The sequence below is a fragment of the Pogoniulus pusillus genome, chromosome 30, assembly GCF_015220805.1.
Source record: "Pogoniulus pusillus isolate bPogPus1 chromosome 30, bPogPus1.pri, whole genome shotgun sequence".
NCBI lineage: Eukaryota > Metazoa > Chordata > Aves > Piciformes > Lybiidae > Pogoniulus > Pogoniulus pusillus.
Genome location: NC_087293.1, coordinates 5,487,625 through 5,510,275, shown reverse-complemented (window position 1 = coordinate 5,510,275; position 22,651 = coordinate 5,487,625). Strand labels below are relative to the sequence as shown.

The following is a 22,651-nucleotide window of genomic DNA, read 5'->3' as shown; positions in this document are numbered from 1 at the left end:
CCTCAGCCAGGCTTTGCTTGAACACCTCCAGGGACAGTGACTCCACCACCTCCCTGGGCAGCCAGGTGGGCAGCAAGTTCTACTTGCAGCTTAGAAGTGAGGTTTGGAAGCATGAATTTTGCTTTTGTTCTCTCAATCTGTCTCTGAAAAGCTCTAAGAGAGTATGCCTGCAGGGGAGCTTTTGCAGCTCTGCCTGCATGTTTGCAAACAGACAAAATAAACTTTTCCAGGTGTTCCTAGCTTGCAAGTGGCCTGGGAATCTCAGTGGTGAGAACACAGGCAAGGCATAAAATTCTGCCCTACATTAATGGTTTTGAAACGTTCTCCATTTGGCCACAACAACTCCAAGCAGAGCTACAGGATGGAGAGAAGCCAGGCAGAAAGAAACCTGGGGGTATCTGTAGATAGTAGCTGAACATGAGCCAGCAGTGTGCCCAGGTGGCCAAGAGAGCCAATGGCATCCTGGCCTGCATCAGGAACAGTGTGGCCAGTAGGACAAGGGAGGTTATTCTGCCTCTGTACTCAACACTGGTCAGGCCACACCTTGAGTGCTGTGTCCAGTTCTGGGCTCCTCCATTCAAGAGAGATGTTGAGGTACTGGAAGGTGTCCAGAGAAGGGCAATGAAGCTGGTGAGGGGCCTGGAGAACAGCCCTGTGAGGAGAGGCTGAGGGAGCTGGGGGTGTGCAGCCTGCAGAAGAGGAGGCTCAGGGCAGACCTCATTGCTGCCTTCAACTACCTGAAGGGAGGTTGTAGCCAGGTGGGGTTGGTCTCTTCTCCCAGGCAATCAGCAACAGAACAAGGGGACACAGTCTCAAGTTGTGCTGGGCTGGGTCTAGGCTGGATGTTGTTAGGAAGTTGTTGTCAGAGAGAGTGATTGGCATTGGAATGGGCTGCCCAGGGAGGTGGTGGAGGCACCATCCCTGGAGGTGTTCAAGAAAAGCCTGGCTGAGGCACTTAGTGCCATCCATGGTCTGGTTGACTGGCTAGGGCTGGGTGCTAGGTTGGCCTGAATGAGCTCAGTGGTCTCTTCCAACCTGGTTGATTCTATGATCTTCTCTGATCTGCACCATCACAAGAGGTTTCCTTTGGAAGGCATTACTCTCTTATTTTGCCATCCAGAATGCAGAAGAAACATCTCTGGATTTTGCTTTTTATGAAGACTAAGAAAGCTTGTCATAGTGGCACAGAGTGTAGGAAGAGCAGTGTGGCTATTGGGGTGTTGCTGTAATTCAAAGGCTGAGGGGGTAGTCATGCAGTATTTATCACTGAAGGGCAGAGGAAGCAATCAATATTTTCCCACGTGGGTCATTTTTCTCATTACTTTATAGAACAAACCCAGGTCTCCAAACACATGAAGCATGGATAAAATTCACCCCTGTACGTAAGGTCAATGTTAAGACCTTTCTGCTTTTACTGTCCTGCTTTGGAAGTCTGAACTTTTGCACTAATTCCTCTGCACAGTAGTGAGTTCTACCCAGCAGGTGTTGATCATCTCCAAGCAAAAGTATAGCAAAAGCTTCTAAATTTCAATGTTAAGCCTCTTTATGTAGGAAAAGATAACAACATTCAACAGCCAGCATTAAAAGGAGGAAATAAAATCAAACCCACAGAAACTCTAAGGAAAGCCTCAAATCCAAACCACTTCCCAAACCAAACCCTAAAACAAAACAAACAGAAAAACAAAAGCAACACCACCAACAGCAAAAAAATACCCAAACATCTAAACCATGGCTTCCTTCCACCCTCCCTTCTTTCCTCCCTTCCTTCCTCCCTCCTTCCCTTCTTTCCTTCCTCCCTCCCTCCCTTCTTTCCTTCCTCCTTCCTCCCTCCCTCCTTTCCTCCCTTCCTCCCTCCTTCCTTTCTTTCCTCCCTTCCTCCCTTATTTCCTTCCTTCCTCCCTCCCTCCTTCCTTTCTTTCCTCCCTTCCTCCCTTATTTCCTTCCTCCCTCCCTCCCTCCTTTCCTTCATCCCTCCTTCCCTCCCTTCTTCCCTCCTTCCCTTCTTTCCCTTCCTCATCTTCCTGTAAGTGAAATCTTTTATGTTTTTAAATCAAAGCCCAGCTTTGGTCTCAATCTCTTTGTCATGACACATTAAGCACTTAGACCAATTCTTATGAATGCAAACATCAACAAAACATGAAATGAGTCTCAGCATCCACTCAAAGCTGTAACTACACAGCTACCTATACCCACCCCCACTCTCCCCTTTCTCAAAGTCTCTGCAAACAAGTCTTCACTTAGAATCATAGAATCAACCAGGTTGGAAGAGACCTCCAAGATCATCCAGGCCAACCTAGCACCCAGCCCTGTCCGGTCAACCAGACCATGGCACCAAGTGCCTCGTAAGTGCAACTGTGACTGATACACTGGGTGACATATGAAAATGGATTCACAGCACTGTGTAGCACTAAAGAGGCTCATCAGAGTTTTCAAAGAGTAATCTGATAGTACTTTTCCTCTTTGTCCCTTAAAGCTAAAGAGACAGTGAGAGACTAAACTCACCTCAGCCAAACACCTAAACCATGACTTGCAAGTTGGGAATGGTCTGACTTTCTTAGCTGGCTTAATCTGCTTCCTCTCTATTTCTCATTCGTTCTGTACTTTCCACCTTCCTCAAATCCAGAGGTGCTACCAAAATTCATCAGCTTCAGCTAGTTACTGCAGATTGAAAACAGGGCAAAGTGAGGTCTAGGAAAGGAAAGGCAAATGCCTAAACAGAGGAGGCCATAAGGGGGAAATATCTTTCCTATTTCATTAATGATACCTGGGACTCTTACAGAAGTGGAACTGATTTGTGTGGGTTTCATAGCGCGCTCTGCTCAGGCCACACCTTGAGTGCTGTGTCCAGTTCTGGGCCCCTCAATTCAAGAGAGATGTTGAGGTGCTGGAAGGTGTCCAGAGAAGGGTGACAAAGCTGGTGAGAGGCCTGGAACATAAACCCTGTAAGGAGAGGCTGAGGGAGCTGGGGGTGTGCAGCCTGGATAAAAGGATGCTCAGGGCAGAGCTCATTGCTGTCTACAACTACCTGAAGGGAGGTTGTAGCCAGGTGGGTTTGGGCTCTTCTGCCAGGCAACCAGCAACAGAACAAGGGGATACAACCTCAAGTTGTGTGAGGGGAGGTCTAGGCTGGATGTTAGGAGGAAGTTGTTGGCAGAGAGAGTGATTGGCATTGGAATGGGCTGCCCAGGGAGGTGGTGGAGGCACCGTCCCTGGAGGTGTTGAAGCAAAGCCTGGCTGAGGCACTTAGTGCCATGGTCTGGTTGATTGGTTAGGGCTGGGTGCTAGGTTGGACTGGATGATCGTGGAGGTCTCTTCCAACTCGGTTGATTCTATGATTCCAGAAGAAACCAACCAAACAAGCTATGCCAGAGTTTGAATTCAAGTCTTGATGATAATTTGTGAACAAAAATGCCTTTCAGGAGCAGTTCATTATCTGACAGCTGCAGGAAAGGAGAAGTAAGCCCAAGCTGCATGCGGTTCAACAAACGCTCTCTCGTGCCCCTCCCCAGCCTGTATCAAACCAAACCCCTGGGTTTCAGAGTTTAGCTAAACCTCCAGCTTTCTTTTCCTCATGAATAATAACATTTGGCAAAATGTCATAACTGTTCTTGATGGTGCTGCTCTGAGGATTGCAACAGTATAGGGCATTTTCTTGAGGTTTCCAGTTAATTAATTTCACAGTTCCGTTCATACTCTCCTCTGTTGCCAGAAGCCCTTGTACCCGAGTGAAACAAATACAAAAACTCCTAGAATAGAAAACCAGATACTTTATATTTTTAACCTACAAAAAAAAGCAAAACACCAAAACCCAAACAAAAAACTTCCCAAAGAACAACACAAACAAATCATAGAATCATAGAATCAAGCAGGTTGGAAGAGACCTCCAAGGTCATCCAGTCCAACCTAGCACCCAGCCCTAGCCAATCAACCAGACCATGGCACTAAGTGCCTCAGCCAGGCTTTGCTTGAAGACCCCCAAGGACGGTGCCTCCACCACCTCCCTGGGCAGCCCATTCCAATGGGAAATCACTCTCTCTGTGAAGAACTTCTTCCTAATATCCAGCCTATACCTACCCTGGCACAACTTGAGACTGTGTCCCCTTGTTCTGTTGCTGGGTGCCTGGGAGAAGAGGCCACCCCCCACCTGGCTACAATGCCCCTTCAGGTAGTTGTAGACAGTAATAAGATCACCCCTGAGCCTCCTCTTCTCCAGGCTAAACAGGCCCAGCTCCCTCAGCCTCTCCTCATAGGATTTGTGCTCCAGGCCCCTCACCAGCTTTGTTGCCCTTCTCTGCACATGTTCCAGCACCTCAACATCTCTCTTGAATTGAGGGGCCCAGAACTGGACACAGCACTCAAGGTGTGGCCTGACCAGTGCTGAGTACAGGGGCAGAATAACCTCCCTTGTCCTACTGGCCACACTGCTCCTGATCCAGGCCAGGATGCCATTGGCTCTCTTGGCCACCTGGGCACACTGCTGGCTCATCTTCAGCTACTATCTATCAGTATCCTCAGGTCCCTTTCCTCCTGACTGCTCTCCAGCCACGCAGTCCCCAGCCTATAGCGCTGCTTGGGGTTGTTGTGGCCAAAGTGCAGAACCCTGCACTTGGCCTTGTTAAATCTCATCCCATTGGCCTCTGCCCACCCATGAAACTACAACAACCACCACCGACAAACCAAAAAACCACCAAGCAAACAAACTCTCATTTCAAGTGCTTAAAAAAGCCCAGGTGATGCAGAGAAAAGCCTCTGTACAGCCAGCTGGACCATGCTGATCACACCAAGGTCCCTCGAGCTCCCACTTCACCATTCTGCCTCATTTCAGCCTTGTGCTGCTGAGCTCAACAAGCAGCAGAGCACATTTATAGGCAAAGCACAGATAATGTCATCCAGCTCTTAGTGGCCTGTATAGAATCCCATAAAGAAGGGCTCCTCATTTTGGAAGCTGTAAGAAAGATAATGAAGGACAGACTTCAGTCTCTCTTTTAATTACAAAACCACCCAAAATGTTATTTTGATGAGTGGCTGCTCCACTCATTTGGGTATGGAGAAACAGCCTCCTTTGATGTTGAAATGAGAGCGACTGCGTTGCCACGCAGGAGAGAGGGGCCATTTAAATTCATCATGTACTCATCTCTGCACAGCTAAGGCAACAAACTCCTTGATTGCATAAATTATTCTACAAAAACAACCACTCCAGATAAGGCCACGAATTCAGTACTAGGTTAATCCACAGAAACCTGGGCTTTTCAGATGAAGAACAGGTGCAGAGCGTGATGCAGGCACCCCCAGATAAGGTATTTTGCCCCTGTGGCAATATTTTACTGCTGGAAGAAATAGGATATCTTCCCCTCAGTCTTCAGGCAAGCAACTAAACCCAGTCTATTCATTTAAGTGCAGCAGTCACAACATGATGTGCCTTCAAGGTTTATGCCTTCAAGTATCACTTCTGACAGCTTATCTGTCTCCTGTGTTGGAGGCCTAAGGACTGCAGAAACCAAGCAGGCAGTTGCATCTTGCTCTATGCTCATCTAAGGAGCAAAAACCAATGTGCTTCAAGTCTTGTTGGTTCATTCCTTCCTCATGCTCCATGTCTGCAAAATTAAGGCTACATCTTCTCTTTGCAATCCCTGTCTAGCAGCTGCATTGGTGCACAGGACTGCAGCAGTCCCTTGCTTGTCATTAGCATCTTGCTCTTAACACCAGCTCAAAGATGCACATCCCAACTGAAATAATGCATTTTCCTTTGTCTATCTTTGGATGTATGGCATCAGCAAAAAGATTCTGACAGATACAAAGGGACCTTCTCCAACAGGAGCCAAGGGCCACCATGACTGAAGGGCACCAACAGTACTACCATTCCCCACACAAACCACTCAGCTGAGCTTCAAAATCACGGGAGGCACACAAAATGACAGGACAGCACAGCGTGCACTTAGAGTTCAAAGAGAAAGGTGCTGGAGGGCTGCTGTAAAACACTCCTCAAGTGTATAGGTGGCAAGTTCTTAATTGTCAAACTGTTCAATCATTGAAGCTTCCTATCCAAGTATAAGACATCTATAAATGTATACAACTGGGAGCTCATTTTGGAGCTACTGCCAGGATCATTTCTATAAACTTCATAGCTTCAACACCCTCTTTTTATTTTTCCTTCCTCCTTTCCTCCCTTCCTTCCTCCCTCCTTTCCTTCTTCCTCCCTCCCTCCCTTCTTCCTTCCTCCCTCCTTTCCTCCCTTCCTTCCTCCCTCCTTTCCTTCTTCCTCCCTCCCCCTCTTCCTTCTTCCTCCCTCCCCCTCTTCCTTCTTCCTCCCTCCCTTCCGCCCTTCTTCCTTCCTCCTCTCCTTCCCCTCTTCATGCCTTCCTTCATTCCTCCCTCCCTTCTTCCTCCCTTCCTTCTTCCTTCCTTCCCCCTTCATTCCTTCTCCTCTCCTGCCCTTCCTGCCTTCCTCCCTCCCTTCTTCCTTCCTTCCCACCTCCCTTCTTCCTCTCCTCTCCTCTCTCCAAGTGAAATCTTCTATGTTTTTAAATCAAAGCCCAGCTTTGGTCTCAATCTCTTTGTCATGACACATTAAGCACTTAGACCAATTCTTATGAATGCAAGCATCAACAGAACATGAAATGAGTCTCAGCATCCACTCAAAGCTGTAACTACACAGCTACCTATACCCACCCCCACCCTCCCCTTTCTCAAAGTCTCTGTAAACAAGTCTTCACTTAAAGCTAAAGAGACAGGGAGAGACTACATTCTTCTCACCTGGGACATTCCAATTATTTAATCAAAAAATCATCTCTGGCCACGTTCATCCTGGCTTTGGTTTAGTTCTTCAGTCTCAGAAGAAGGAAGTCATTATTAGCACAAGCAAATCGAGATTCTGCAGCAGTATGGGACCTCAGGTGTATTTATAAACAAGAAGGCATCATTAAAAAACAAAGAGCTCCCAAGCTCAGACTGAGTATGCAATTACAGTTGATTAAGAAACTCTGCCATCATCACAAACTCACCAAAGGAGATTGCTGAACCAGGACCAGGAACTGTTCTGGTCCTCAGGAGCAAGGGGATAATGCTGCTGTTCCCTTCCCCCAAGTAGAAGACTTACTGCTCAGACTGCAAAGGGTCACAATTAATTTCACACAGACCCACACATCCATTATGGGATTTAATCTTTGTCTTTGACTGGTTGAAGGTGAGAGCTAATGAGATGTGCTTTGGGGTTAGACAAGAGACCAAGGGAGGGTAGTGCAGTGTACTAATGCTGCAGGAATAACTCTAGGCAAAGAACCCAGGCTGTATTCCTCCCTCCTCACTGTGCAAGCCTTCTCAGATGACTTAGAATCACAGAATCAACCAGGTTGGAAGAGACCTCCAAGATCATCCAGGCCAACCTAGCACCCAGCCCTAGCCAGTCAACCAGACCATGGCACTAAGTGCCTCAGCCAGGCTTTGCTTGAACACCTCCAGGGACGGTGACTCCACCACCTCCCTGGGCAGCCCATTCCAATGCCAATCACTCTCTCTGACAACAACTTCCTCCTAACATCCCCTAGACTTCCTCCAGCACAACTTGCAACTGTGTCCCCTTGTTCTGTTGCTGGTTGCCTGGCAGAAGAGACCAACCCCACCTGGCTACAGCCTCTCTTCAGGTAGTTGTAGACAGCAATGAGCTCTGCCCTGAGCCTCCTCTTCTGCAGGCTGCACACCCCCAGCTCCCTCAGCCTCTCCTCATAGGATTTGTGTTCCAGGCCCTTCACCAGCTTTGTTGCCCTTCTCTGGACACCTTCCAGCACCTCAATACAGTCAGAGTCAACATGGGAAAAGCCTTGCTTGGTATTTTCACAAGGTATAGTTCAGGCTGTGAGAGGTGCTTGTGTCTTAGGTAGTAAAAACTGAGTATACCTGAAGGACATGGGCTTTAATTTTCTCCTCTGAAAAGAAAGCCCTTTGGAGCCAAGATGCCTAGGATCATTTTTTTTTACAGTCCATTACTCTAAGGTGGTCTGAGGGATAAATCAATCCATTTAAAGATGTTTTCTGGCATTGTTTTTCACTCACGTGCATTAGCATAATCTACTTTGATCACAACTCCAGAAATTTACAGCTCTGAACAATACTTCTAAGGTCTTGATTCAAAAAGCATCTTCCTGTCAGCATTTTCCTTCATTTGCAAGGACAAGGTGAGGACAAAGCCTGTTTTGCTGAGGCTGTTTTCCTTTCCCCTGATTAAACACAACGCTACACAGCAAGAAAGTGGCGTAGAGAAGAGTCGATATCTGACCACACATCATTATACAGCCCTTTTGGCAAGCAGGCAGTGACCAAGAGTCACCCCTTCTAAGGTTGCCACCTCAAGCTTTGCCTCTGCTTCTCCAGAGGCCACAGGACTGAAAGCTCACCCAGTCATTTCTGAACCAAAAACCACTGCTAATTATTGCACCTCCAACACGCTGCGAAGGAACCTGCAGCCTGCACACTTGTTACAACTGGAATTATCCTTAGCACAGTAAGCTGCAGTCATTAGTTATTTATTCCCTGGCAGTGTAGGTGGATAATTAGCACATAATTTGAGGTTTTCCAGCCCTGACAGCCTGCTCTGATGGCTGTCCCTACTACTGATTAAGTCTCTGCCTCGGATCTCAAAGCAGCATCACACGTGAGAAAGCTGCCAGGCTCTGCCAATATTAGGTTGCTGTCTCTCTGTTTGAAAGCAATGCTGAAGGTCTTGGCTGGGGGTTTTATTTGTTGAGGAAGAAGTTGTTTTGTTTTTTTTTTTCCCTGAAGATTTGACTAAATGTTGCTCTGCATCCAAAAAGCACCTGTGAGAACATGGAGTGGACTGCAGGGGAATGAAAAGGGTGTTTCGTGAGGCTTTAAACCCTCAGTATGAACAGAGACACACACAGAGGGTTCTGAAAACAAACATATCTGCATGCTAGAGAGGATAATTCAGTGTGTGGAGTGCATTAAGACTGCTCCAGCCCACACACTAGGAAGGACACTCAGGAGCCATTACAATACACCCAGCCTGTGTGCCCAGATTTTCTGCCTCCTGTGCCACAGTGCCAGGCACTTCACACAAAACCATCCTGGACCAGGCACAAGCAGTCTTATGGTCATTGCTGTGCCAGGCCTGCTTCCAGGGGATGGGCAGGATGCCCCTAGCTTATCCCTGGCATGCAGCTTTAGAGCCTTCATTGCTCGTGGCTTGCCTCAGACACACTGCTACAGCTGCTGCCAGGCTCTGCCAGCCAGGCTGAACAAAGACTCATGAACAGTAGTGTTTGTGGAGGATATTTGTGAGACTTCTCTTTCAGCCCTCCAATAGAAAAAAAACCTACTTTCTGCTCCCTTTAGGCAGCCTGGGGCTCCCCTTGCTCTTCTTGCCATTTGCTGTCCCAGAGCTTCCCTGGTGCTGCCTGCTCCAGGCTTTTCTCTCCTCAGATGGCAGCCCTACAAGGAGGGCAGCCTCTGCCATGCCACACTGACACCTCCCTCACGGGGACATAGCAACCAGACTGCTGGCTGTGCCTCCAGCTAGGTAAGAGCTGGTCCCAGGGCAGGACACAGGACCAGTGGGACTGTTCAGCACACTGCTGCCCAGCCAGGGCTCCTCAGCAGCCACTTGCTGGAGGCCTGGTGGCACAGGCTCAAAGGATGTTGGAAGGGACCCAAGCAGACCATCGAGTCCAACAACCCCCTGCCAGAGCAGGACAATACTATCTGACACAGAGCACACAGGAACACATCCAGACAGGCCTTGAAAGGCTCCAGAGGAGGAGACCTCACAACCACTCTGGGGAGCCTGTGCCAGTGCTCTGTGACCCTTACAGTAAAGAAGTTCCCCCTTGTGTTGAGCTGGAACCTCTTGTGTTGCAATTTACACCTTGTCCTGTCACAGGGAGCAAGTGAGAAGTGCCTGAGAGAGAGTGTTTGGACACTCAAGCTCCTCTGAGTACTGTAACATGGAATACTGCATTCAGTTTGGGGTCCCCAGCTCAGGAGGGACAGGGATCTACTTGAGAGAGTCCAAGGGAGGGCTGCAAAGATGCTGAAGGGGCTGGAGCACTGCCCTGTGAGGAGAGGCTGATGGACCTGGGGCTGTTTGCTCTGCTGAAGAGAAGACTTAGAGGAGATCTAATCAATGTTTATAACTATCTGAGGGCTGGGGGTCAAGAGGGAGGGGACAAACTCTTCTCAGTTGCGCCCTGTGACAGGAGAAGAGGCAATGGATGCAAACTAAAGCACAGGACGTTCCACCTCAATATGGGGAAGAGCTTCCTTACTGCAAGGGTCACAGAGCACTGGAGCAGGCTCCCCAGAGAGGTTGGGGAGTCTGCTCTGGAGATTTTTAAGGCCTGCCTGGATGTGTTGCTGTGTGCCCTGAGCTAGATTGTATGGTCCTGCTCTGGCAGGGGGGGTTGGACTGGATAACCTATGGAGGTCCTTTCCAACCCCTAGCATACTGTGATGCTGTGAGTGGGCTGCAGGCTATGGCCCCCTTCTGCCTTGATGCTGAGTGGGTTGCAGGCTATGGTCCTCTTCTGCCTTGATGCTGTGAGTGGGTTGCAGGCTATGGCCCCCTTCTGCCTTGATGCTGAGTGGGTTGCAGGCTATGGTCCTCTTCTGCCTTGATGCTGAGTGGGTTGCAGGCTATGGCCCCCTTCTGCCTTGATGCTGAGTGGGTTGCAGGCTATGGCCCCCTTCTGCCTTGATGCTGAGTGGGTTGCAGGCTATGGCCCCCTTCTGCCTTGATGCTGAGTGGGTTGCAGGCTATGGCCCCCTTCTGCCTTGATGCTGTGAGTGGGTTGCAGGCTATGGCCCCCTTCTGCCTTGATGCTCAGTGGGCTGCAGGCTATGGCCCCCTTCTGCCTTGATGCTCAGTGGGCTGCAGGCTATGGCCCCCTTCTGCCTTCATGCTCAGTGGGCTGCAGGCTATGGCCCCCTTCTGCCTTGATGCTCAGTGGGTTGCAGGTTATGGCCCCCTTCTGCCTTCATGCTGAGTGGGCTGCAGGCTATGTCCCCCTTCTGCCTGGAGGTACCCCTTTGTTTGACAGCCATGCCTGCAGAGGCAGGGCAGGCAGGTAGCAGCAGTGAAGTTTCAGGAGGCACTGGTTTTGCAGATGGCAGCAGGGGTGGGGTTGCTGATTTCTGCCTGCAGCAGCCGAACTCGTCGCAAGCCAGACCGGCAGATTTTATATGTTGTGCTCGAAAGGTCACATCTCTCTGAAGTCTGCAAGCTGTGTTGTCGTCCCCTTCATCCCTCAATTCACTAAATGCCAGTTAGCTGAGTGGCCTCTGGCAACAAATTACAAGCAGTGGGATAAAATGGACCATAATCTGCGATTCGCAGAGTGGAGATTCTCTACAGATATTTAGTTTGGATTTCTCCACTCCCATAAAATAACCAAGTCCTTACTGACTCTCTCCTCATGCTGCTCTCTTGTTCCTGTCTTCTTACTCTTGGCACTCTGCCTGAGAGCACAGGAACAAACAGCAGAGCCCAGCCCAGTGGCCACTTGAGATGCTGCGGTTCTGCCGCTCTGGAGCTCCAGGATCAGCGCAATGAGCACTCCAGGAGGGGCATAACAAGAGGGAGAATCTGACCCTGTTGCACGGTAAAAATGAACAGAAAGAAGACAGCAGGAGTGTGGCTGCTGTTGTGTTGTTAAGCTCCCGGGGAGGTGTCTCCTTTAACTTGTCTTTTAAATTCAGAGTCCCTTCAGTCTGTTTTCTGGATCCATCCAGCAGCTGTAGAGGAAGGCAGCATCATTCTTCCTCTGAGAGCTGCTAGGTCTCACACAGAGACCTTGCCTTGCCTTTCCCTGCCTCACCTGAGGAGCTCAGCTGGCAGCCAGCCTCACCACACAGGAGAGAAAGGAGAGCTGGCCTCACTTTCCATCCCAGCCTTGCTTGCAGACCAGCTAAAGAGCCCCCTCTGGACACCACCAAGGGACAGAGGGACCTCTGGCAATCACACTACCTAAATCCCTCTGTGGATATAGCTTTGATAAAGGCACTCTTGAGCCAGCCTGTCTGGCAGAGGCCACTCCAGTGCCTCAATCCACAGCTAAGCTGAATGGATGTCACCCTGAACCAGCCTGTCTGGCAGAGGCCACTCCAGTGCCTCAATCCACAGCTATCCCATAGATGCTGAGTGGATGTCACCCTGAAAAAGCCTGTCTGGCAGAGCCACTCCTGTGCCTCAATCCACAGCTATTCCATAGATGCTGAATGGATGTCACCCTGAACCAGCCTGTCTGGTAGAGCCACTCCAGTGCCTCAATCCACAGCTATGCTGAATGGATGTCACCCTGAACCAGCCTGTCTGGCAGAGCCACTTCAGTACCTCAATCCACAGCTATCCCATAGATGCTGAGTGGATGTCACCCTGAACCAGCCTGTCTGGCAGAGGCCACTCCAGTGCCTCAATCCACAGCTATGCTGAGTGGATGTCACCCTGAACCAGCCTGTGTGGCAGAGCCACTCCAGTACCTCAATCCACAGCTATCCCATAGATGCTGAATGGATGTCACCCTGAACCAGCCTGTGTGGCAGAGCCACTCCAGTACCTCAATCCACAGCTATCCCATAGATGCTGAATGGATGTCACCCTGAACCAGCCTGTCTGGCAGAGCCACTCCAGTGCCTCAATCCACAGCTATCCTGAATGGATGTCACCCTGAACCAGCCTGTCTGGCAGAGGCCACTCCAGTACCTCAATCCACAGCTATTCCACAGATGCTGAATGGATGTCACCCCAAACTCCCATCACAAAATATTACCTCTCAGCATCTTAATAAATACACTTCTTCCTCTGGTTGGACTGATCCCTTATTGCATTTCAGAGGCTAGCTTGCAGAGGACAGGTTCATTTGCTAATCCATGAATCATTATTGCTTTGAGCCTCTGAGCTAGCGTTTTTATGAGCACGTTTCAAAACGTATTTGATTGCTGTTAGAAATCATTTCAGTTCACACTTGACAACCAGGCCAACTTCAGCCAATATGCTCTGCCTGGCACTGTGAAAGGCTGTTGTGAGAATTTAATTACTAACTGCAAGTTGCTGTGCATATGGTGAATTTTAAATGTACTATTTCTTTCCCCCCTCCCTCCCCTTTTTTTTTTTGCCTCCAAGGTAAAAGCACCCAGTTGTTTAACTCCAGCTTATTAAGATTTCTATCCAGCAGTTCTGATCAAATTGTTTCAGATTGCACACCCTACAGAGAGCAGCATGCTGCCTTTCCCTTTTCCTCAGCTGCTGGCAGGGCACAAATGCCATCCGAGTCAAAGTGAGTCCTCTTTGCCCTTCTCCAAGCCTGGGCTAGGTGACAGAGATTAGAGTTACTTCATTGCCTTCACCTAGGAAAGCTTTTGGAAAAAACATTTGGTTTAGGTGATAAGGTACAACAAAACATCACTAGGCAGAACTTCATTCTGGCAGCAAGAGACTCTCCTTGGGGAAGAGAGAGAGAGAGGGATGGCAGAGATGTAGACTGTAAAAACATAGGTTAAATGATTTAAGAATCATAGAATCAGTCAGGGTTGGAAGGACCACAAGGAGCATCCAGTTCCAACCCCCCTGACATGCCCAGGGACACCCTACCCTAGATCAGCCTGGCCACAGCCTCATCCAGCCTGGCCATAAACACCTCCAGCCATGAGGCCTCAACCACCTCCCTGGGCAACCCATTCCAGGCTCTCACCACTCTCCTGCTCAACAACTTCCTCCTCACATCCAGCCTGAACCTACCCACCTCCAGCTTTGCTCCATTCCCCCCAGTCCTGTCACTCCCTGATACCCTAAAAAGTCCCTCCCCAGCTTTTTTGCAGCCCCCTTCAGATACTGGAAGGCCACAAGAAGGTCACCTGGGAGCCTCCTCTGCTCCAGCCTGCACAGCCCCAACTCTTTCAGTCTGTCCTCACAGCAGAGCTGCTGCAGCCCTCTGAGCATCCTCATGGCCCTGCTGTAGACACACTCCAGCATCTCCACATCCTTCTTGTAATGGGGGCTCCAGAACTGGATGCAGTACTCCAGGTGGGGTCTCAGCAGAGCAGAGTAGAGGAGAATCACCTCCCTGGCCCTGCTGGCCACACTTCTCCTGCTGCAGCCCAGGATCTGGTTGGCCCTCTGGGCTGCAAGTGCACACTGCTGGCTCATGCTGAGCTTCTCATCCACTTTTACTCTCTCTCTACTTCTCTTTCACTGCCGGATTTACTGCTAATGCTTTTCTACTATTTGGTTCCTGTACACTTTTAGGACCTGAAAGCTCCATGCTGTCTGTCACACTCACTGTATACTCACAAAGCAAACCAGAATCTGCTATTGACTCAGGTTCTGTATGCACAAAAACGAGAGAAGAATGAGGCTTTTAAAACAATGTCTCTTATTAATGCACACAGCACAGCTTAAAGCCCATGGAAAAGTCAGTCCTTACATGCTCCACTGTGCTCATACTCAGTATTCTTTCCAATGGATTGACTTTGGGCCCCACTCTCTGTGTGTACTCCCTTGAGCATTCCCCCCTGTGGAATAGACAGTGTGAACCGCACTCTGCATTGTCCCTCAGCTTGCATTCACCTCCAGGAAAGCGCAGCAATGCACCCTGGCTTGCTCTTGTTAGGAGCCTAGCACCATACTGTGATTAGAAGCTGACTGCCAGACCCACAGAGAAGGAGGATATCAGCTAAGCCAAGATCAGGGTGCAGGCAAACCAGGGAAAGCATGAAATGGAAGCAGAAGGAGAATTTGGAGTGGCAAAAGGACTTTTCCCCAGATGGAAAAATAAACTTTAACAGCTCAGCTTCTTTCCCCTGTCCTTCCATAAACCAGACCTGACAGTACCTCCTTTAGGACAAACCTGCTTTAGGTGCCTCTTCTGACCTGTAAGAGCTGCACGCTTAGAGGGATGGAGAAATAAATCACCCAATAGGTCTGGAAACCTCCCTTCTTTTGGTGGATTTTTTTTCCCTCTCCTTTGTTTAAATTCTGGAGCTAATCTACTTCCTTTGTTGAGTTTTTATCTTGAGCAATTCAGATTGGAGGGCTGGGTATAAAGAGAGTGATTTGAATTTATTGTAGAAGAGAGAAACTGCTGTGGAAGGTGAAAAGCAAGACTGGAAATCTGAAGTAATGATGCCAGAAATAGAATCATAAAAGCTGATTTAGAAGCAGCAACCAAAGAAGCATCTGCTGACTTCCACCTCAGGATAAAATTGAAGCTGCTCCTGAAAAAGAAAACCTCTCCCTAGATGACACTTCGGTGGAGGAATTGAAGGGATTTGCTAATGTGCTACGTGGAGAACACCACTGAAATAGACCTGAGGTGAGGTAAATTTCCTGTGTACATGTGGGCTAGATCTTCTGGAGGCTAGCAAGCTACCACTGTGCTTAGTTCTGCTCTGAGGGGGCACATTCATACCACATTGCATTCAGTTACATCTAATTTCCCCATAGCTTAACTGGATCTGCTCAGCACTGAGCCTCACAACTCCACTGAAGATCGTAAACCACTTTTCCCTGGGTGTATGAGCAAAGGAGGAAGCCTTCTCATTGCTTCATCTCTTGTCACAGATTTCCACTGGGACCTCTTCAGCCAGCCTTCTTGCTTTTAGTGGATTTAGACCCAAACCCCATTTTTTTAGAGAAAGGTAGAAGGAAAGAGGAAAAAAGAGCGAGCTCTTTGCTCTCACAGCCTATCCTCCTTCCAGACAGAGCCAGGAGTGATGAGGATGCAGTCCTCAGGTGTGTAAACTGAGCTAGGACAAACTCAGTCCTACAATACTTCCTCTTTGTGAGATGGGAAACACCTTGCAATGATATTGCAGGTCATGAACGTTTGGGACACATTCAGGTATTTCACAGTATCACAGTATCATCAGGGTTGGAAGAGACCTCACAGGTCATCAAGTCCAACCCTTTACCACAGAGCTCAAGGTTAGACCATGGCACCAAGTGCCACATCCAGTCCTGCCTTGAACAGCTCCAGGGACGATGACTCCACCACCTCCCCGGGCAGCCCATTCCAGTGCCCAATGACTCTCTCAGTGAAGAACTTTCTCCTCCCCTCCAGCCTAAATCTCCCCTGGTGCAGCCTGAGGCTGTGTCCTCTTGTTCTGGTGCTGGTCACCTGAGAGAAGAGAGCAACCTCCTCCTGGCCACAACCACCCCTCAGGTAGTTGTAGACAGCAATAAGGTCACCCCTGAGCCTCCTCTTCTCCAGGCTAACCAATCCCAGCTCCCTCAGCCTCTCCTCGTAGGGCTGTGCTCAAGGCCTCTCCCCAGCCTCGTCGCCCTTCTCTGGACATGCTCAAGCATCTCAGTGTCCCTCCTAAACTGGGGGGCCCAGAACTGAACACAGTACTCAAGGTACTCTCAGAGTTCACTTTTGTGTCTCTGTAGCCAGGTGGGGTTGGTCTCTTCTCCCAAGCAACCAGCAACAGAACAAGGGGACACAGTCTCAAGTTGTGCCAGGGGAGGTCTAGGCTGGATGTTAGGGGGAAGTTGTTGGCAGAGAGAGTGATTGGCATTGGAATGGGCTGCCCAGGGAGGTGGTGGAGTCACTGTCCCTGAAGGTGTTGAAGAAAAGCCTGGATGGGGCACTTAGTGCCATGGTCTAGTAGATTGGACAGGGCTGGGTGCTAGGTTGGCCTGGATGATCTTGGAGGTCTCTTCCAACCTGGTTGATTCTATGATTTGAATTCTCACTATGAAATGCTTGAAGGAACTGGGGTGTTAGTTTCAGAACAGAAATGATGATCAAATCCAAGTCCTAAACCCTGTATTTCCATCGGGGCTGTGAGTTGCCATGCTTACTCAGTACCTTCTGGCCTTTGTAAGCACAACAAACACTTTAAAGCTCAACATTTTCACCAAGTCCTCAGGTCTGGCATAAATTAGCTATTTAGAAGCCTTGTTTTTCTAAGCAGGCAGTGTTCTCCTACTTGATTGGGATGAATCCTCTGCTGATGTATAAAAGAACAATTCTATGAGACTTGAAATTGTCTCCTTTTGCCTCAGACAAAATTTTCAGCCACAAGTATCAATGCATTTCAAAAGAAATGAAGAAAAAAAATAATCATAGAATCAATGAGGTTGGAAGAGACCTCCAAGATCATCCAGGCCAACCTAGCACCCAGCCCTAGCCAGTCAACCAGACCATGGCACTAAGTGCCTCAGCCAGGCTTTGCTTGAACACCTCCAGGGATGGTGACTCCACCACCTCCCTGGGCAGCCCATTCCAATGCCAATCACTCACCCCACCAAACCTAAAAGTTCCTTTGTTCTGTCTTGTTCTTAGTCAGAGAAGTTAAGAAAGTGCTTCAAAAAAGCTTAAACCCATAAGATTTTAAATAGATTTAACAGTTACACAGAGCCTCCTTCACCTAAGCCCAGCGAAGCACTGGCATAAAAGAAGAGCAGCCTTATGTCACCCTGGCCTGATGGATAGTAAAAAAGCTCTCTCTAACTGTTTCAGACTCAAGAAAGGAGCTTTGGCTTCAGGATCAAAACATAAAGCAGGCTCCTAAGAGATGAAAAGTGTCCTGACTTTTCTTCTGATAAGGCTGAACACAACACAAATCCCTCACTGCCTCTCAGGAGCCCACTAAAGCTTTGAATTTCATTTATGTGCTGAAGAAGAAGGGGGTACAATGCAGTGTCTTGGACCTCAGGATTATGATAGCTTGAACCTGCCAGGGAAACACTTGCCTTGGACGTGCTGGGATGTATTCTGAGTGCTTTAAACAAAAACTCCAAGCCAAGATTCAAGTTGTGCCTTTCCAAAGAGCAAGGAGAGACATCTTCAGAATACTTGGGTCACTCTAATGAACCTCCACTCTGTTCTTCAGCGTGACCCAGGATCAGCTGTACCATGCAACAACAGATAAACTGGATCCAAACTGTTTAGGTTCAGGCTCACTAAAACATAGAATCATAGAATGGTTCTAGGTTGGAAGGGACCTCAAGGATCATCCAGCTCCAACCCCCTGCCATAGGCAGGGACACCTCCCACTAGAGCAGGGTGCTCAAGGACTCATCCAACCTGGCCTTGAACACCTCCAGGCAGGGAGCAGCCACAGCCTCCCTGGGCAACCTGTGCCAGTGTCTCACCACCCTCACTGCAAAGAGCCCTTTCCTAACATCTAATTTGAACCTCCCCTCTGCCAGTTACTCCTTTACCCCTTGTCCTGTCATTACTGGATCTTGTCAATAGTCCCTCCCCAGCCTTCCTGTAGGCCCCCTTCAGAGACTGGAAGGCTACGACAAGGTCTCCTCAAAGCCTTCTCTTCTCCCGGCTGCAGAGCCCCAACTCTCTCAGCCTGTCCTCTTAGCAGAGCTGCTGCAGTCCTCTGAGCAATGTCGTGGACTCCTCTGGAGTGGCTCCAACAGTTCCATGTCCCTCTCGTGCTGGGGGATCCAGAACTGCACATAGGACTCCAGGTGGGGTCTCAGGAGAGCAGAGCAAAGGAGCAGAATCCCCTCCCTTGCCCTGCTGGCCACACTGCTCTTGCTGCAGCCCAGCACATGGTTGCTGTCTGGGCTGCACTCACACTGCAGGCTCATGTTGAGCTTTTCATCTACCCATAGAATCAGTCAGGGTTGGAAGGGACCACAAGGTTCATCTAGTTCCAACCCCCCTGCCAGGGGCAGGGACACCCTACCCTAGAGCAGGCTGCCCACAGCCTCATCCAGCCTGGCCTTAAACACCTCCAGGGATAGAGCCATTTCAGGCTGTCACCACTCTCAACCCAGACCCCCAGGTGCTTTTCCTCAGGGCTGCTCTCAGCCATTTGCCACCCAACCTCCACACGTGCTTGCGATTGCACCCACCCAGGTGCAGGACCTTGACTACTTATAAATGAGTTGGACTTTTGTACCCCTGCTGCAGATCTTCTCATAACTCTGTCCTTTGGTCAGCAAGATGAAAGCATCCAGTGCTTTCCTAGCCCAGACCTCCTCTTGCAGTGAGAGTAGGCAGCCAGGTCAGCACTTCATTTACTCTGAATCATCCCTAGCAGGCTGAAAAACTAATTGCTCCTTAACACAAACCCATCAGCCTTGCAATGAAAATAGCAGTTTCTTCAGCTTAAACAAATGGTTTTGCTGTTTAATTTCCTCCTTCTTGCTGGTAGGTGGCACCATTTTCTGCACAGAATGCCAAGGCTTGAAGTACCTCGAGAATTTCAATAGGTCTGGCAAACGTTTGACTGCTAACACACCATGGCACCAACTCGTGTATGTTTTGGAGCTCTGTCAACAGATTAGACAGATTTCACTGCAATAAAATGCAAAAAGGGGAAAATCTTTCCCAAATCCTGATTAAAATCTCTTTATTAAAGCTCAGTTATTGATGTAAAAGAACCCAGGGCTCTGCAGCTTGATGAATTGCTGCATATCAGTCCTTGCTTCCCAGGCTGGGCAGTGCAGCTCTGTCTGTCACGTCTAACTCCCACTTTTCCAGTTCAAGGAGATCAGGGTATGCCTTGCCCTTATCATTCCACTTCCATAACTCCAAATTACAACACTAACACACCAACCTTTCCTCAGACACTTTTTCTGCCATCTGGGTCCACCCAAAAATCATGTTGCAGCCTCCATGGTCAGTAAAGGGCATTAGGAAACCCTGCCTGGCTTCTCTAAAACACATACGACTCCTGAAAACGGTGCACATGAATGCCACATCACTTTGCTGACAGCATCTGGGTGTGGAGGCAGGGAATTAACGTGGCCATGGCAGGAAACACATAAAATAGACTTATTTTATTTTCCTGAAACCCTGCCCCCAAAACTACATACAACAATTAGTTTAGTCTATCAGCAGACTCAGTTGGATGGAGAATATCTTACAAAGGATATTATAGATAAATGTGGCTATTTAGGAGGTCAGGAAAGGGGAGAGACTAAGCTATGAACACAGCTTTCCCCCACTCTCAATCAGGCTGAGCAGAAGGTTAAGAGAAAAGCTTACTCACGGCTGTGGGACAGGCAGTCCCTGCTGGATTCTTTCTGCAGGAGCAGCCTGAGATGCTGCTGGCAATGTCCGATACTTGAGATCCATGCCACAGAAGTCCAAGAGGAGTCACAGAGCCACCAAACTCGCGTCTCCAGCACTTCTTCCCGAGTGGGATGGTTGCAGGATGAAGCTGCCCTCACAAACAGGAGGGGAGAGCCAAAATTGCCCCCAGCTGGGAGGCAGCCAGCAATTAGCTACTGATTAGGGTCAGAGAGAGGGCAGGCCAGGTGCTGCAGGTTCCCTTACTCAGAAGGAGCCGAGGCTCGTTAAGCCTGCTGGCTTGCACAAGAGTGCAATGTGGGGAGAGCCAGCCAAAAGCAGGCACCATCCAGCCATGGCAGCAGCCTGTCCTTTGCAATGCTAGGGGACTCTCCAGGTGGAACTATCAAGGCAGGCAGTGCCCCAAGGTGGGAAGAACCCCCCCAGTTATATATTTTCCTAGACAAAGAGTCTGTTTACTATCTTCTAGGTGCAAAAAAGAGTCTGTTTACTATCTTCTAGGTGCAAAAAACACAGCCAATCACCAGCCCAATTTCAGTGCAGGAACTGCATGGGTTGCCTCATGTGCAGGAGGGACCCTTTGCTCCCCCCACTTCAAGCCTGCAGGGTGTGTGTGTAGGGGGAGGAACAGGTCTTTTTGTGCCTTTCCTCTCCCATTCAAACCATGGAGTGAGAGGAATTTGGGGTATGCAGGACACATCTTCACCCTTAAGTGCTGGAAGCAACAGAATTCTTTTTGTCAGTTAGAATGCTCCTTTACCCAGGGCAGGTGAGCTGCATTGCTAACCCACCTGAAAACAAGTTACACAACTGCATTAGGGAAACAGAATGATAGAAGGTGGCAAGAAGTGCCTGAAAGGAAAGTCAAAGAATGTGGTTAAGCAGTAAAGTTGAGTTTATGATAGAAGTAGCACGGTTTAGCAAATTTTTGTGCTAGATCTGCATGAAAAGAGATGAGCTTCATCTGCTGGTGCTGAGGTTTATAGCTGGCTTTAGGCATGGAAATAAGTTCTTGGTTAGGAATGTTTCATAAATTCTAGCAGGGCAGGGAGTCCCTTCTAGTAAAATGAAAGCAAGCATCAAATTCTTTCTTGGATGCTCTGTGCCCTTTGATTCCAAACCACAAACTTTGTGTGCACACACTGCCAGGGGAGAAACAGTCTGGCTGAGAGCCAAAATCACTGTTACAAGCAGTAGTGCATGTTTCATACTGCTGAGCAGTTCAAGAGCCCCACCAGTTCTCACTGTGCTATCACCCAGTCCAATATATGACACAGAGCATCTGCTGGTGCTTTTGGGAAGTCGTTGGAGAGCAACACAGAAAGCATGACACCAAAGCACTTCTGAGATACATTCTAGAAGGAGATGACAGAGGTCAAACTAAGAAGGGTGTTAAAAAAAGAGTTGGCAGCAGTTATTCACAGCTTTGCACCATAGAAAACTAGAGGGCATCCTATGGAATAGAAAAGCAGATACTGACTCACAGCAACTCTGTTATTTATTACAACAGGATGTTGTTATGTCCAGAGGTCTAAGTGGTTTAGATATGTACAAGTCCACAGTAGTTATTAAATCTAAGAGTTGGATTGGTGTGTATGGCCTCTGGCTTGGGAAGTCCTTACCTCTTGAAATTAGAGGGAGATATATGATGAAAAGATCATTCTACATGTTCCCTGTCTGTTTCCTTCAGCTGGACATCAATAATTGACTGCTTTCAATGATGAGGTGCTGGGCTGTGTAGACTTCTGTTCCCTGGTATAGTATAGAAGGGAGTTCATAAGCACTTCATGTCTCCTTTCTGCCTTTGGGCGGATAAAAGTGACTTTGGAAGCAGGGGAACAACAACAAAAAAATCAAGTCAATAGCAATATCATCAGCTGCAACAGCCCAGCTCTCTAGATGGTATAAATTGCTATAGTTCCCACAACTTCCTGGGCTGCAGCAGCACAGTGGCATTTTCTATCATCTGCAAACCTGGCCTCTCTGCTGATGTAGGTCAGGTCACAGGGTGTGGGAAAGCCTTCAGCATTAATGAGGCAATCTGGGATGTGTTAAGTCATTCTCTTTCTTTGGTTGTGATCTTTAGAGCAGCCACACGTCAGTGACAGATCAGCTGTGCTCTTACACATTTGGATAGTTCAAACAATGCAAAACTCCTGCTTAAAACATGCAATAAATTAGGCTCCTCCATTCAAGAGAGATGTTGAGGTGATGGAAGGTGTCCAGAGAAGGGCAACAAAGCTGGTGAGAGGCCTGGAACATAAGCCCTATGAGGAGAGGCTGAGGGAGCTGGGGGTGTGCAGCCTGGAGAAGAGGAGGCTCAGGGCAGACCTCATTGCTGTCTACAGCTCCCAGAAGGGAGGCTGTAGCCAGGTGGGGTTGGGCTCTTCTGCCAGGCAAGCAGCAGAGCCCAACAGAACAAGGGGACACAGTCTCAGGTTGTGCAAGGGGAGGTCTAGGCTGGATGTTAGGAGGAAGTTGTTGTCAGAGAGAGTGATTGGCATTAGAATGATCTGCCCAGGGAGGTGGTGGAGTTGCCGTTCCTGGAGACGTCCAAGAGAAGACTGGATGAGGCACTTAGTGCCATGGTCTAGATGACTGGACAGGGTTGTGTGATAAGTTAGCCTGGCTGATCTTGGAGGTCT

The 22,651-nt window shown here is 48.8% G+C and overlaps 1 long non-coding RNA gene across 1 annotated transcript in view; it reads right to left on the bottom strand.

Annotated features, from left to right (window-relative positions):
- LOC135188905 (uncharacterized) overlaps nucleotides 1-20,474 on the bottom strand; it is a 42,635-nt gene extending 22,161 nt beyond the window's left edge. The window contains exon 1 of the long non-coding RNA XR_010307882.1: nucleotides 19,966-20,474. This is a non-coding gene — a long non-coding RNA (uncharacterized LOC135188905). The remainder of the gene's footprint in view (nucleotides 1-19,965) is intronic.
- Nucleotides 20,475-22,651: the final 2,177 nt, after the last annotated feature.